The sequence below is a fragment of the Ammodytes marinus genome (assembly GCF_949987685.1).
Source record: "Ammodytes marinus genome assembly, chromosome: 9".
In the NCBI taxonomy this organism is placed as follows: domain Eukaryota; kingdom Metazoa; phylum Chordata; class Actinopteri; order Uranoscopiformes; family Ammodytidae; genus Ammodytes; species Ammodytes marinus.
In genome coordinates, this window is record NC_137213.1 from 5431661 (window position 1) to 5443350 (window position 11690).

The following is an 11690-nucleotide window of genomic DNA, read 5'->3' on the forward strand; positions in this document are numbered from 1 at the left end:
TAGGAAGAGGTTAAAGAGCTTTCTGCTGAAACCTGATTACATACAGCAGGCTGAGGAGAAGAGCACTAAGTCTGCGGAATGACCTTTAGAATGCCTCTCCCCTATGACTTATTGTATACGGGCAAAAGACCCTATATCATGGAACAGAACGCTGAGGACATAATACATACATTTGATCACTACTCATACCGTAGGCAATGCTACGTAAAACGGGATTATACAGTGATAAAGGTGCATTTCATGGTGCGTATATTAATTGGAAACTAAAAGGTCCAGTTTGAAATGGCCAAATGAGGTTGAAAGGAAATTGAAAAATACATTTTTAGCCAGTTATCTTAAGATTTTTTTTTTTTTTTATTCGTTATTCAAGCATTTCACTTTCAAAAGGCCAAAACTGCTCCAGGAGCGGCAAGTAACAGGGCAGGTTTTGCTAAATACACTGAATTTATTATACTTTTTTTTTTTTTGTGGTATATTTTATTCCATTTAATCTAAAAATCGTGTGGCTGACTGCTGATACTGGCCCAGACTGGCCAGTAAAGTAATCCATTTTAACAGTTATAGAGCAATTTGTGTGTAGTATATTACATGGCTATCTATTATGACACGGTGTAGACCCACCGACACACACACACATACACACACACACGCTTATGCACTCTTTCACACACACACACACACACACACACACACACACACACACACACACTCACTCAAGAACACACACACACACACATGCACACACAAACACTCACTCACTCACTCACACACACACACACACACACACACACACACACACACACACACACACACACACACACAAAACGCCTGAATGGTCTAATGCAATGACACAGAGAGATTGATTCAGGCTCCTAAACAGGCCACATCCCTTCATATAAAATACTCTTCTCTTCCCTTCTCTTCTCTCCTACCATCCTCGGTCTAAGGCTATTTATTTACTGCACATAAGTAGACATTTCTAGTATTAAAACACTCATTTGTTAAAAAATGAATTTGCTTGTGTGTAATCTCTCTGTTTATACAATCTCTCTCCTCGTCCCACCAAGACTTGAATGAACATTAGTGCGCTCGCGTGCTCGCTTATCACCACATCAGTATCTGTTGTTACAAATGGCACGGACACAGAAATACAAGGAGCATGGTCTGAAATAGACAGACAGACAGACAGACAGACAGACAGACAGACAGACAGACTAGAGAGGGGGGAGGGAAAAACAGAGCCAGCGTCCAAACGGGGGAGAAATGGAGCGCGGCACATCAATCATTAGGATGATTATTATGGCAGTTGTCATGGCAACGTTCTCCCATCCCCCGCTCCCTCCTCTCCCTCCCTCCCTCTCTTTCTCTTTCTCTCTCAAATCAATTCAAATGCACTTAAATGCCACGGCTGGCACAGTGAAGATACTGTAAGTGCAGATGAATATGGGAAAAAACAACAAGGAACCCAGTAGAGAAGCAAAACAAAAGACTTGGAAAAAGACATTTGGTGTTGTCTGTTAAAGGTGCAATATGTTTCACTTTCATTTCCCTCAATTACTGTTGAAATGTGATGATTATCATACATGACCACCTTTAAAAAAGAGTCTACTGGCCACATTGCATATGAAGATCATTTTCTCAGAGATAAATCTTCCAGGTTGTGTTAGGACACCCAGCAGGTAGGGGGAGCTGTTCCCCCAGCACTACTGAAGCTAGGTCCCTCAGTGTTTCTGCTGCTAGCAGATGGTGGAAAGACTGAGGGTTTATGGAATATATTCACCTATCTCTAAGGAGTCCCAGTGGTTGTAATGCCGCTGTGTGGATCCATCCATCCATCCGTTTGTCCATCCATCCATCCATCCATCCATCCGTCCATCCATCCGTCTATCTATCCATCCATCCATCCATCCATCCATCCATCCATCCATCCATCCATCCATCCATCCGTCCATCCATCCATCCATCCATCCATCCATCCAGCCATAGATCCGTCCATCTATCCATCCGTCCATCCATCCATTCATCCATCTATCCATCCATCAATCTATCAATATCTAATATTGAGACAGGTCAAACACTTGTGGGTTGATGACTGCTTCTCCAGTATGCAGTCTCAGATCGGATTATTTTTTGCCATGTGGCAATATGTCACAGCACAAACAAACATGGCTGCCAAGTATAGGAGCTTTTATGTTGTTTCTTTATACAGCATCTCAATCATAACGCATATGGTTGATTTTTGGCCATGGTCATGAGGCATGCAATATTTTGATATTTTGAAGAGTTTTCAAGGGGCATTCATGAACAGTTTAAAATGTTAATCTGGCGAATGTATCATTGGTTTAAAGTGATAAATGGTGATATCTTAATATCAGGTGGCCATTTAATTAACAAGATTAAAACATGGTCAGTAAATCAAAGACCTGTTAAGTCCCTTGAACACACGGGCCAATTATTGGGGTGGTACGTCTAAATGAAAACAAATGGATAACTAAGCTTTCTGTGGATAAAGCCACACCAACCGTTTACCTTCAACCTTCACAGCTCTCACACACTGCTCTCATGTATTATGGAGAAAGACAACCCAGGGTCAGCATCAGGAACAAGGAAAGAAAGATGGTAACACATGCAGCTTCTCTGTCACTGGGAGCTTGCTGTCATGTCACGCTGACATGCCTGTCACTGCAGCTCACGTCGGAGGCTGTACAGGTAAAACAAACATTACTGCGTGTGCAAATGGATACACGTCAAGCCAAAAATGAACCTCAGCACACAATGTCCCAGGGTTAAAGACTAACCCATTTAAAACCCTGACACAAAGTGTAATAAAACACCATTAACAACAGGGTTATATGATGTTTATTCTCCTGTTAGGCCTCTGATAAGCAGGAAGAGCATTGTAGGCCCCTCTGTCACAACTATTACTACTATTATAGATGTCGACTGGATGGAGGGGAAATGTCCCCCTCAATTTATCAGAGGTAAATCTGTACCCCTTAATTAAAGACAACTCTCCCCTAAAGAGGAAAACATGAAGAGTTCAGGGTGCTGAAACAATAACACATCCTTCTAATGTAACAATATTAGAGGTGGGCATAGATACATTTTTTTAATCTAGATTAATCTAGATTAATTTTGGAATGAATCTAGATTAATCTAGATTAAAATGGCTCATTTGAATTCATTCATAATATGTGTGTGCTCCTAAATAATGACTCAAAGTAAGTCTTTGAGAACGTGTTTCTCAAGCCAGGTGGCGCATCAGACCAGGGGCTCATCTCCTGTGCAGGTGCACACCTAATGCATCAAGTTAACGCGCGTGCAGAAAGAGGATGTCACGGAACTCATGTCCGTTAGCTTTTCAATATAAGACTGTCAAAATAAAAGTCCCGCAAAACAATCGTTATTTTGGGGATTAACTTCTCCGCGTGAGAAATTTGAGTTGTAGGCTAGCGTGTGAGAGTGTGAGCTGGTTGATATGAGTGTGTCTCACGGCCAAAAGGGTGAGACTTGGCAGCTCTGTCAGTTGTCAAACAAAGCGGACGGACGTGGTCTCTATAGCAACGAGATCAGCTGAGCTATCACTGATAAAAAAAAATATTGTTTCCATAATGATTTCCATAGCCTTAAGCCATAGGCTAGCCTACATGTTGTGTAATTCAGTGATTTTCAACCTTTAATGAGTCGAGGCTATGCATTGGCTTTGGCGATTTCCCTTGCCTCTTTTTTTTCTCTCCACACAAAGCTCTCCCATTGCACACACGCATGCCCCGGCCGCTTCCGAGAGCACAGACTGTTAGAACTCCTACAGTAAACCAATTCCGCATTGCACAAGGTGCAAACAACCTTGGTCTTGTCGAGGTTTCCATTGGGAAGCTTCTTAAAAATACATTTTCCCTGAAGCAAACCCGGCGGCTTCCTAGCTGCATCCATGTCAGCACGTTACGTTTGATGTGGTAGGCTACACAGATGCGAAGTCGGACTCGTTCTGACTCGTGCACTACAGTGCAATTCGGCCAGGTATACATCCGCGCTAAAATAAGAGGAACAAGAGATTAACGGCGATATTTTTTTTATCGCCGATAAGAGTCTGGCGTTAACGCAGCACGTTAACGCCGTTATCGGCCCACCACTAAACAATATATTTGCAAACGATTTCAAACAGCCCTAAAGTGGACTTACCATCTAACAAGCCGTTTAGCCCGATACACTTCACTTCAGGGATTGTGTCAAGTGTATAGTTAGTATATAAAAGGTCAAGTGTCAACGGAGGAACGTTAACCTTATCAAGTTTCTAACTTTTGCCTTAGGTTAGAGTTTAGCCAACTAGCTAACATTAGCTAGCTGTAGCCAACGTTTGTCTTACCCAGCATTAGCTAACAGCAGGCTAGTTGATAGGATAGCGCACCCTTTTCACTTCTAATGTTGCTGTTCATTACCAATATTACATTTGAAGTTAGTAAACACTGGTGCAAAGTCATGAATTAACACATTTCAACCATACATTGATGCAGAAAATGCACAAATTAGATAGGAGATTAAGTGACTGATGTTCAAAATGTCCTGGGGGAGGAGCCCCACACCCCTTCTTAATGTGCCCCCCCCCTCCCCCCAACCCCTCCCCAATGTTAAAATGAAACCTAGGCCCTATAGAGTGAAGAAATGTGTGTATATTAGTATTAGTTATATTATTATTTCATGAGTCTATTAATCAAACTCATGTATGACTGGTAATGAGCATGACTGTGTTATTAGTGTCAGCTCAGCACCAGCTGCAGCCCTGAGAGTGGAGCATGTGAAGCAGCGGTGAGTCAAACACAAATGTTCTGTGTGCAGCAGACTGAAGTACAAAATATTAAAATGCCTTGATGGATGACATTTAGCTAAGTTCAGGATGATGGAGGGAACTCTCTCTCTCTCTCTCTCTCTCTCTCTCTCTTCCTGTCTCTATCTATCTGTCTGTCTCTCTGTATTTTCTGGGTCTCTGCTCTGACACAATTACACTTCAGCTCCTATCAGCTCCCAGGATGCTCCGCTGCACCCCAGGAATGGATCGACACGCACATACACACACGCATGCATGCACGCAGACACACACACACACACACAAAATCAGGCACACACACACACGCATGCATGCATGCACGCGCACACAAACACACAAAGGCACATGCAAACACACACACACACACACACACGCACACAAAAGAAACATGATATTTAATCACTCTTTTCTTATTTAGCTTTTGATGCTTGTTTCATTTCATAATTCTTTTAAACTTTAATTGCTTTATGAATGAACTACCTTTGCACCAGGTTCAAGTCAATAAATCATAATATTATACAGTAATATGAAACTTTCATGGTCCCTACTGGCACATTGACATGTACTAAATGAAGGTAGACTAATGTGCAGTCATGACCAAATAAAAATAATTTGCATCCATACAACCTTACCTAACGGTTACCTAAACTACGTGTCTAAACAGATGTGAATCAGACATGTGATGACCTGAAGTCATTTATAGGTCATACCCTCAAAGTCGTGATGAATTGGATGCAGCAACTCAGTGCAATACTCTCATCAGTTCTAAATGGTTTCACGCACCTCTAAAAACTGGTGACCTCACCAGAGTGTGCCCTCCCTCTCACCCAGTGCATGCTGGGATAAGTTCCTTGGTAGATAGATAGATAGATAGATAGATAGATAGATAGATAGATAGATAGATAGATAGATAGATAGATAGATAGATAGATAGATAGATAGATAGATAGATAGATAGATAGATAGATAGATAGATAGATAGATAGATAGATAGATAGATAGATAGATTAACAATATTTTTTATAAATGCAATATCAATGGGTCACTCATGTATGTAGTGAGGAACCTTTGAAAGTGTTCACCTGCGTCATCACAGTTTATTTATGAACGTTCAAAGCACAGCTGTTGTATTGACCTACAATGTAACATGTGACTTACAGTAAGAAAAACAACATGTTCCCAGCCTGTATGTTGATTTGCTCAGTTTAAGGACGAAGAATAACTCTCACTCATTATGGTTTGTTTTCTGCGCCTTTTCTCCTACAAGCATCATGTTCTATTGAAGTCTAGCCTGCTGGGTGTCTATAGGCTGTTGCAGCAGCTTACAGTGTATTGTGACCAATGGAGGACGAGTGTCTGTCCCACAATGATCCACATTTGGAAACAGATGTGTTGGGGAATGTTGAAACCCCGTCATTTAAAAGGCCAAAGACGTGTCGCCATAACATTTATGACGGATGAGTGCAGAGCATCTATAATCCAACACTTTGACGTCAGGGGTAGGGCGTGGCTATCTTTTCATTTTTATATGCACTCTTTTTATATTCTCCTAGTCTTCCCCCTCCTCTACCTCGCTCTTCATCAGCCCTGTCTAGCTGTTGTTGTGCTGCGGTCACTCAGGAGTTAATGATGTCTGTGCTAATGTGATGTAGGCCAAGGGCACAATGGAGACGCAGGGTCAACAGTGTGAGAGAGGGTCAGACAGATGGTCAACTTGAGAAACAGCAGGAGAATTCACACGCGCGCGCACACACACACACACACACACACACACACACACACACACACACACATACATACACACACATACATACGCACGCACACACACACACATACACACACATACATACACACACACACACACACACACACACACACACACACACACACACATATAATCACAAGAATACACAAATATCATTGCCCTTTTTTGAAGTATTTCATTTATCATTTTAAAGGCAGGACACTGCAGGCAAAAAACATTGTTTTCTAACAATTTCAGACATTGGGAAGGATTTTTACCTGCTTCATTGTAGGCGCATACACATTCACCCATCTGTCGCTCTGCACATGCACCGGCAGTGAGACGAGTGCCGGTTTGTAGCGTTCTCTCTTCTGATTAGTTATCAGTAGTGGGATCCCCGAAAAGTTTAATTGCCGATTACATGCAGAGCAGGTGAGAGATCGGCTTTATGAAACGCGCACACTATGAATAAAGAGCGATTTAACACGTATATTAACATAAATACATCGCTTACTTCACCTTTTAAGGTTTGTATCAAATGACATCATGTGTGTATTACCATAAAGCTAACACTTTACAATAAGGTTAATTAACTGTTATTTTAAGCTTAGAAAATGCATACTAAACATTAACTAGCCATTAATAAATGCTAAGGAAATGATAAGCCTTAACTAAGCATTGACTAACTGTTGGTTAATGTATGCTTAGTATAGTTAATGCCTAACCAAACATTACCTAACCGTTAATAACTAAGCATTAAAAGTAAGTTAACGCTTAATAAGAATTAACTTACCGTTAATAACAATAGCTAAGCATTATTTAACAATTAATGTACCCCTACTGTAAAGTGTTACCAAATAAAGATGGATCTCACACTTTTCTTACTCTCTGACTCTTCCCTGCACATCACTTACCCTGCGTTCCAATCCCCATACTTCCCTATTATTTAGTACGTCAGAAAAAGATTGAGGATGTCCCAATACATGCACGTCAATTGTAGTATGCTGAAAATACATAAATGCCCCACTAACTCCAATTGCATTTTGGAGAATTCGTCATTATTCTTGACATTTCTCGACATAATGAAAAAAAAATCTACCTTATCTGATTTTTTCTCTCCTGTGGTCCTATAACTCTTCTGTACTTTAGTATGTAGTCGTGTAGTAAAAAGAAAGAGTATGTGATTTGGAACGCAGGCTAGCAGTTTTAAAACACTTGTTTCTTTCACGTCACTACAGAGCCCCCTGCTGGTCACAAGAGGAAGTGTCTGAAACTAGGGGAAACTCCCCAGGTCATTAAAATGTAATGTTGTTTAGTGGTGACTATAAAGTAATGTTTATTATATTACAGGGGGTTATTATGAGGAGATATTCGAGGGATTTAGTACTGCACTACCATAGAGCGGGCACTCTCACGAGAAAAATTAATACAGATTGCTCAAAATTGGTGTTGCCTTCACATCCCATAATGCACGCTGACAGTGTCTCTTGCTCACACACACCTTTTCTTTTCTTGTCTTTTCCTGCAATCACGTCTTCAGGACTCCAGGCCTCCGTTTCATAACAGAAAGTCTTTTTCACAAGCTAGTAGTAGTTATCTCTTATTTAGGGTGAAATAATGGCTTGGATGTATTGAGATGAATTAAGGATGTGCTTATTTAATTTAAGTTTTTCTACAGCCCTCAAAATAAATTATTTATTTTCTTCCACTTGTTTTCCAGAGGTGATCAGATGTGTTGAGGTGTGATGCCTCTCTCTAACAGCAGAGGGCAGCATAGGCACATATTGATCCTTGTATGCAGCAGGTGTGGAGAGAAGAAAGTCATCCATCATGATGAGTTACCGACCAAGTAAAGCTGCGTCGCCTTAGGAAACACGAAGCCAGATCTAGCGTAACTCTGCTGACTTGACCCATGCCATGTCGACCTAATCTGCAGCGCTCAGTGGATCGCTTGTGTGTGTGTGTGTGTGTGTGTGTGTGTGTGTGTGTGTGTGTGTGTGTGTGTGTGTGTGTGTGTGTGTGTGTGTGTGTGTGTGTGTGTGTGTGTGTGTGTGTGTGTGTGTGTGTGTGTGTGTGTGTGTGTGTGCGCGTGTGTGTCTGTGTGTGCCTGTGCGTCTGTGTGTGCCTGTGCGTGCGTGCGTGAACGTCTGAAAGTGCATGTGTGTGTGTGTGTGTGTGTGTGTGTGTGTGTGTGTGTGTGTGTGTGTGTGTGTGTGTGTGTGTGTGTGTGTGTGTGTGTGTGTGTGTGCGCACTTTACATTCTATTCTACTATTATATAGCATATAATATAAAATACATTTGGTCCCAACAATGCAGTGCAGCACCAAGGTGTCCTGTCCCAATAGATCACACAGTCAAGTAAAGCTGTGTCGTCTTGACACCAAACAACCACACCTTGGTCAATCTAACGTAATTTGTCTTTTAAATATTTGAACAAGTCAGAGGTGGTTTCAACTGCTGTGCCTGAGTCAGCTGACTGAGCCCAGCATGTATTCTATCAAGCTAATCCTCTGCATTGAGTCAAAGGATAAAGCTAGTAGGCCTCGTATTCTGTATTTCTCTGTTATTTTTCAGGTAATTCTACTAAAAAGACCAACCCTGCATTCCAAATCACATACTCTTTCTTTTTACTACACTACATACTAAAGTACAAAAGAGTTTTAGGGCCACAGGAGAGAGAAAAAAATCAGTTAAGATAGATTTTTTTTTCATTATGTCGAGAAATGTCAAGAATAAAGTCGAATACTCCAAAATGCTATTGGAGTTAGTGGGGCATTTATGTATTTTCAGCATACTACAATTGACGTGCATGTAGCCTATTGGGACATTCTAAATATTTTTCTGGCATACTAAATAATAGGGAAGTATGGGTATTGGAACCTTTTATATACTATCTATGATTGGAACGCAGGGCAAACTAACATTAGTTTAGTCCGTCTCTCAATACTTTCCGACTTCCCTTCCCTACCTGTGACCAAAGCATAACAGTTCCTGCTGCAGAAGATCTTATATAACAGCTTATAAATAAAATGTATGTGTCAAAATGTAAAACAAAGTAGTTCAACGGCACCACCAGCTTGTTCAAATGTTTAAAGCACAAACCAAGAAATAGTTGGGGACTACTTTCAGCTGCGGATTAATCCACATTCATTATTTCGGGCATCATGGCAGTGTATGTGGAATTGAGTGTTTTTGATAGTAAAAAAAGGTGTGTTTTTTAATAGTTTAATAATACAGCTCTATGGCCCATCGAAATGTCATATATCAGGCTCTGATAAACCCTTACATGCATGCTAGGGTACATTATTTGTTGGGTTGGCTCTGTACATGAGATATATCTACCTATAAAAACAACATTTCACCAGACATATCTTTTAATGATAGTATGGTTTAGTACAAATGAGAATAAGAAAGAGAAGTAGAAAAAAATCACCACTTGAATTGAGTGTTTTAGTAAGTCAGTGTTGTAGTTTATTAGTAGCTGCTTTACAGTAACAGTCATCAGTCCTCACAGTTTAATTCAGCTCAATTTGTCACACAATACGGTGAAGGACTATACACACACATCGACAGACACACACACACACACACACACACACACACACACACACACACACACACACACACAGGCCACATTTAAACATGACACTAAAATGCAATCTGCATCCAGCTGATCACATCTGATCCAAGTGTATTTGGATGTAGGCTACACCTGCTATTAAAACGTCTTCTTACTTCTCAATTTGTAAATTGACTATTAACTATTTTTTTTTCACCTTTCAACTTGCCTAACAGATTGTTTCATTCTTAGGAGTGTGCATGGCATCCTTACCCAGGTAGAGATACAGATCCCATTTCAATGCCAGGTGTAAACAAAAAGTAGCAGCACCCGCATGCACACATACAGTGCTGCTCGAAAGTATGTGAACCCCTCCAGGTGCTCTCTGGCAAAGTTGTGACAAGCAGTTTTGTTGTCTTTTGAGAGCAGAGGCTTCTTCAGCAACCCTCCCATGAAAGCCATTTTGACTGAGTTTTCTTCTTATTGTGGAACCATGCACATCTGTCCTAGATGGTGTGTGCAAGAGAGGTCTGCAAATCACTAGATGTAATGTTTGGGTGGGCTTTTAACTGAAAAATCACTTTTCTTGTGGCGCTTGTGGATATTTTTGAAGGAAGTCCACTTCTAGGCAGATGTTCAGTCACTCTTAAAGCTCTCCATTTGTAGATGATTTGCCTCACAGTGGAATGTGGAGCTCAAACTTTTTTTAAATAGATTTATAGCTATCCCCAGACAGATTTGAAACATCACAACTCTATTCCTGAGATCCTCTGAGATTTCCTTTACTCTTGGTTAACTGACCTGAATGGGTTCACTTTGGTGGGCCTAAACTGACCTGGTTTTATATCTGTTTTATCTAGTGCCGCCCAATTTCGTCCCTAAAGATCTCTCATTACATTGGTCTATTTCATCACTAAATTTTGCCAACCTGATTGTGTTTACCTGCTTGATTTAAGCAATGCAGCTCAGGGTTCACAAACTTTTGCACATACAAAACTTGGCAAATCATTTGTTTTGTCTGTTTTAACAACAATTGATTTCCGGAAAAGAAAAATGTTGAATTGATAAACAAACATCTGTTATTTCATATAAAAAATACTGGTATTGATAAAAATGTATTGATAATTGTTAACATAAATAAAATTCCAAAAGGCTCAAGGGGTTCACAAACTTTCAAACAGCACTGTATGAACTGCTCCTTTAACCCTTTTTACTAAAAACAATATGAAGGGAGTGACGAGCGTAAAGTGTTCCACTGATGTTATTTGGTGTTAAAGGGTCTAAAGGATAGATCCATCATAGAGACAGACTGACATGTTTGGAGGACTGGTATGTACGTATTTAGTCCATTTGGGGCCTAAGGCGAACACAGGCTTGTAAAAATAAAGTAAAGTAAAAAAAAAACACACCAGAAAATATAGTATATGGGGCCCCCTTAGCAGTTAGAGTGCCTACCTTAACTTAATGGTAAGTTGGCCTCTGCACTTCAACACCAGAATATAACCAAAGCAGGACTACAGTGGGGCAGACTGGAACACTTTCACACTGACAGTGAAAGCAG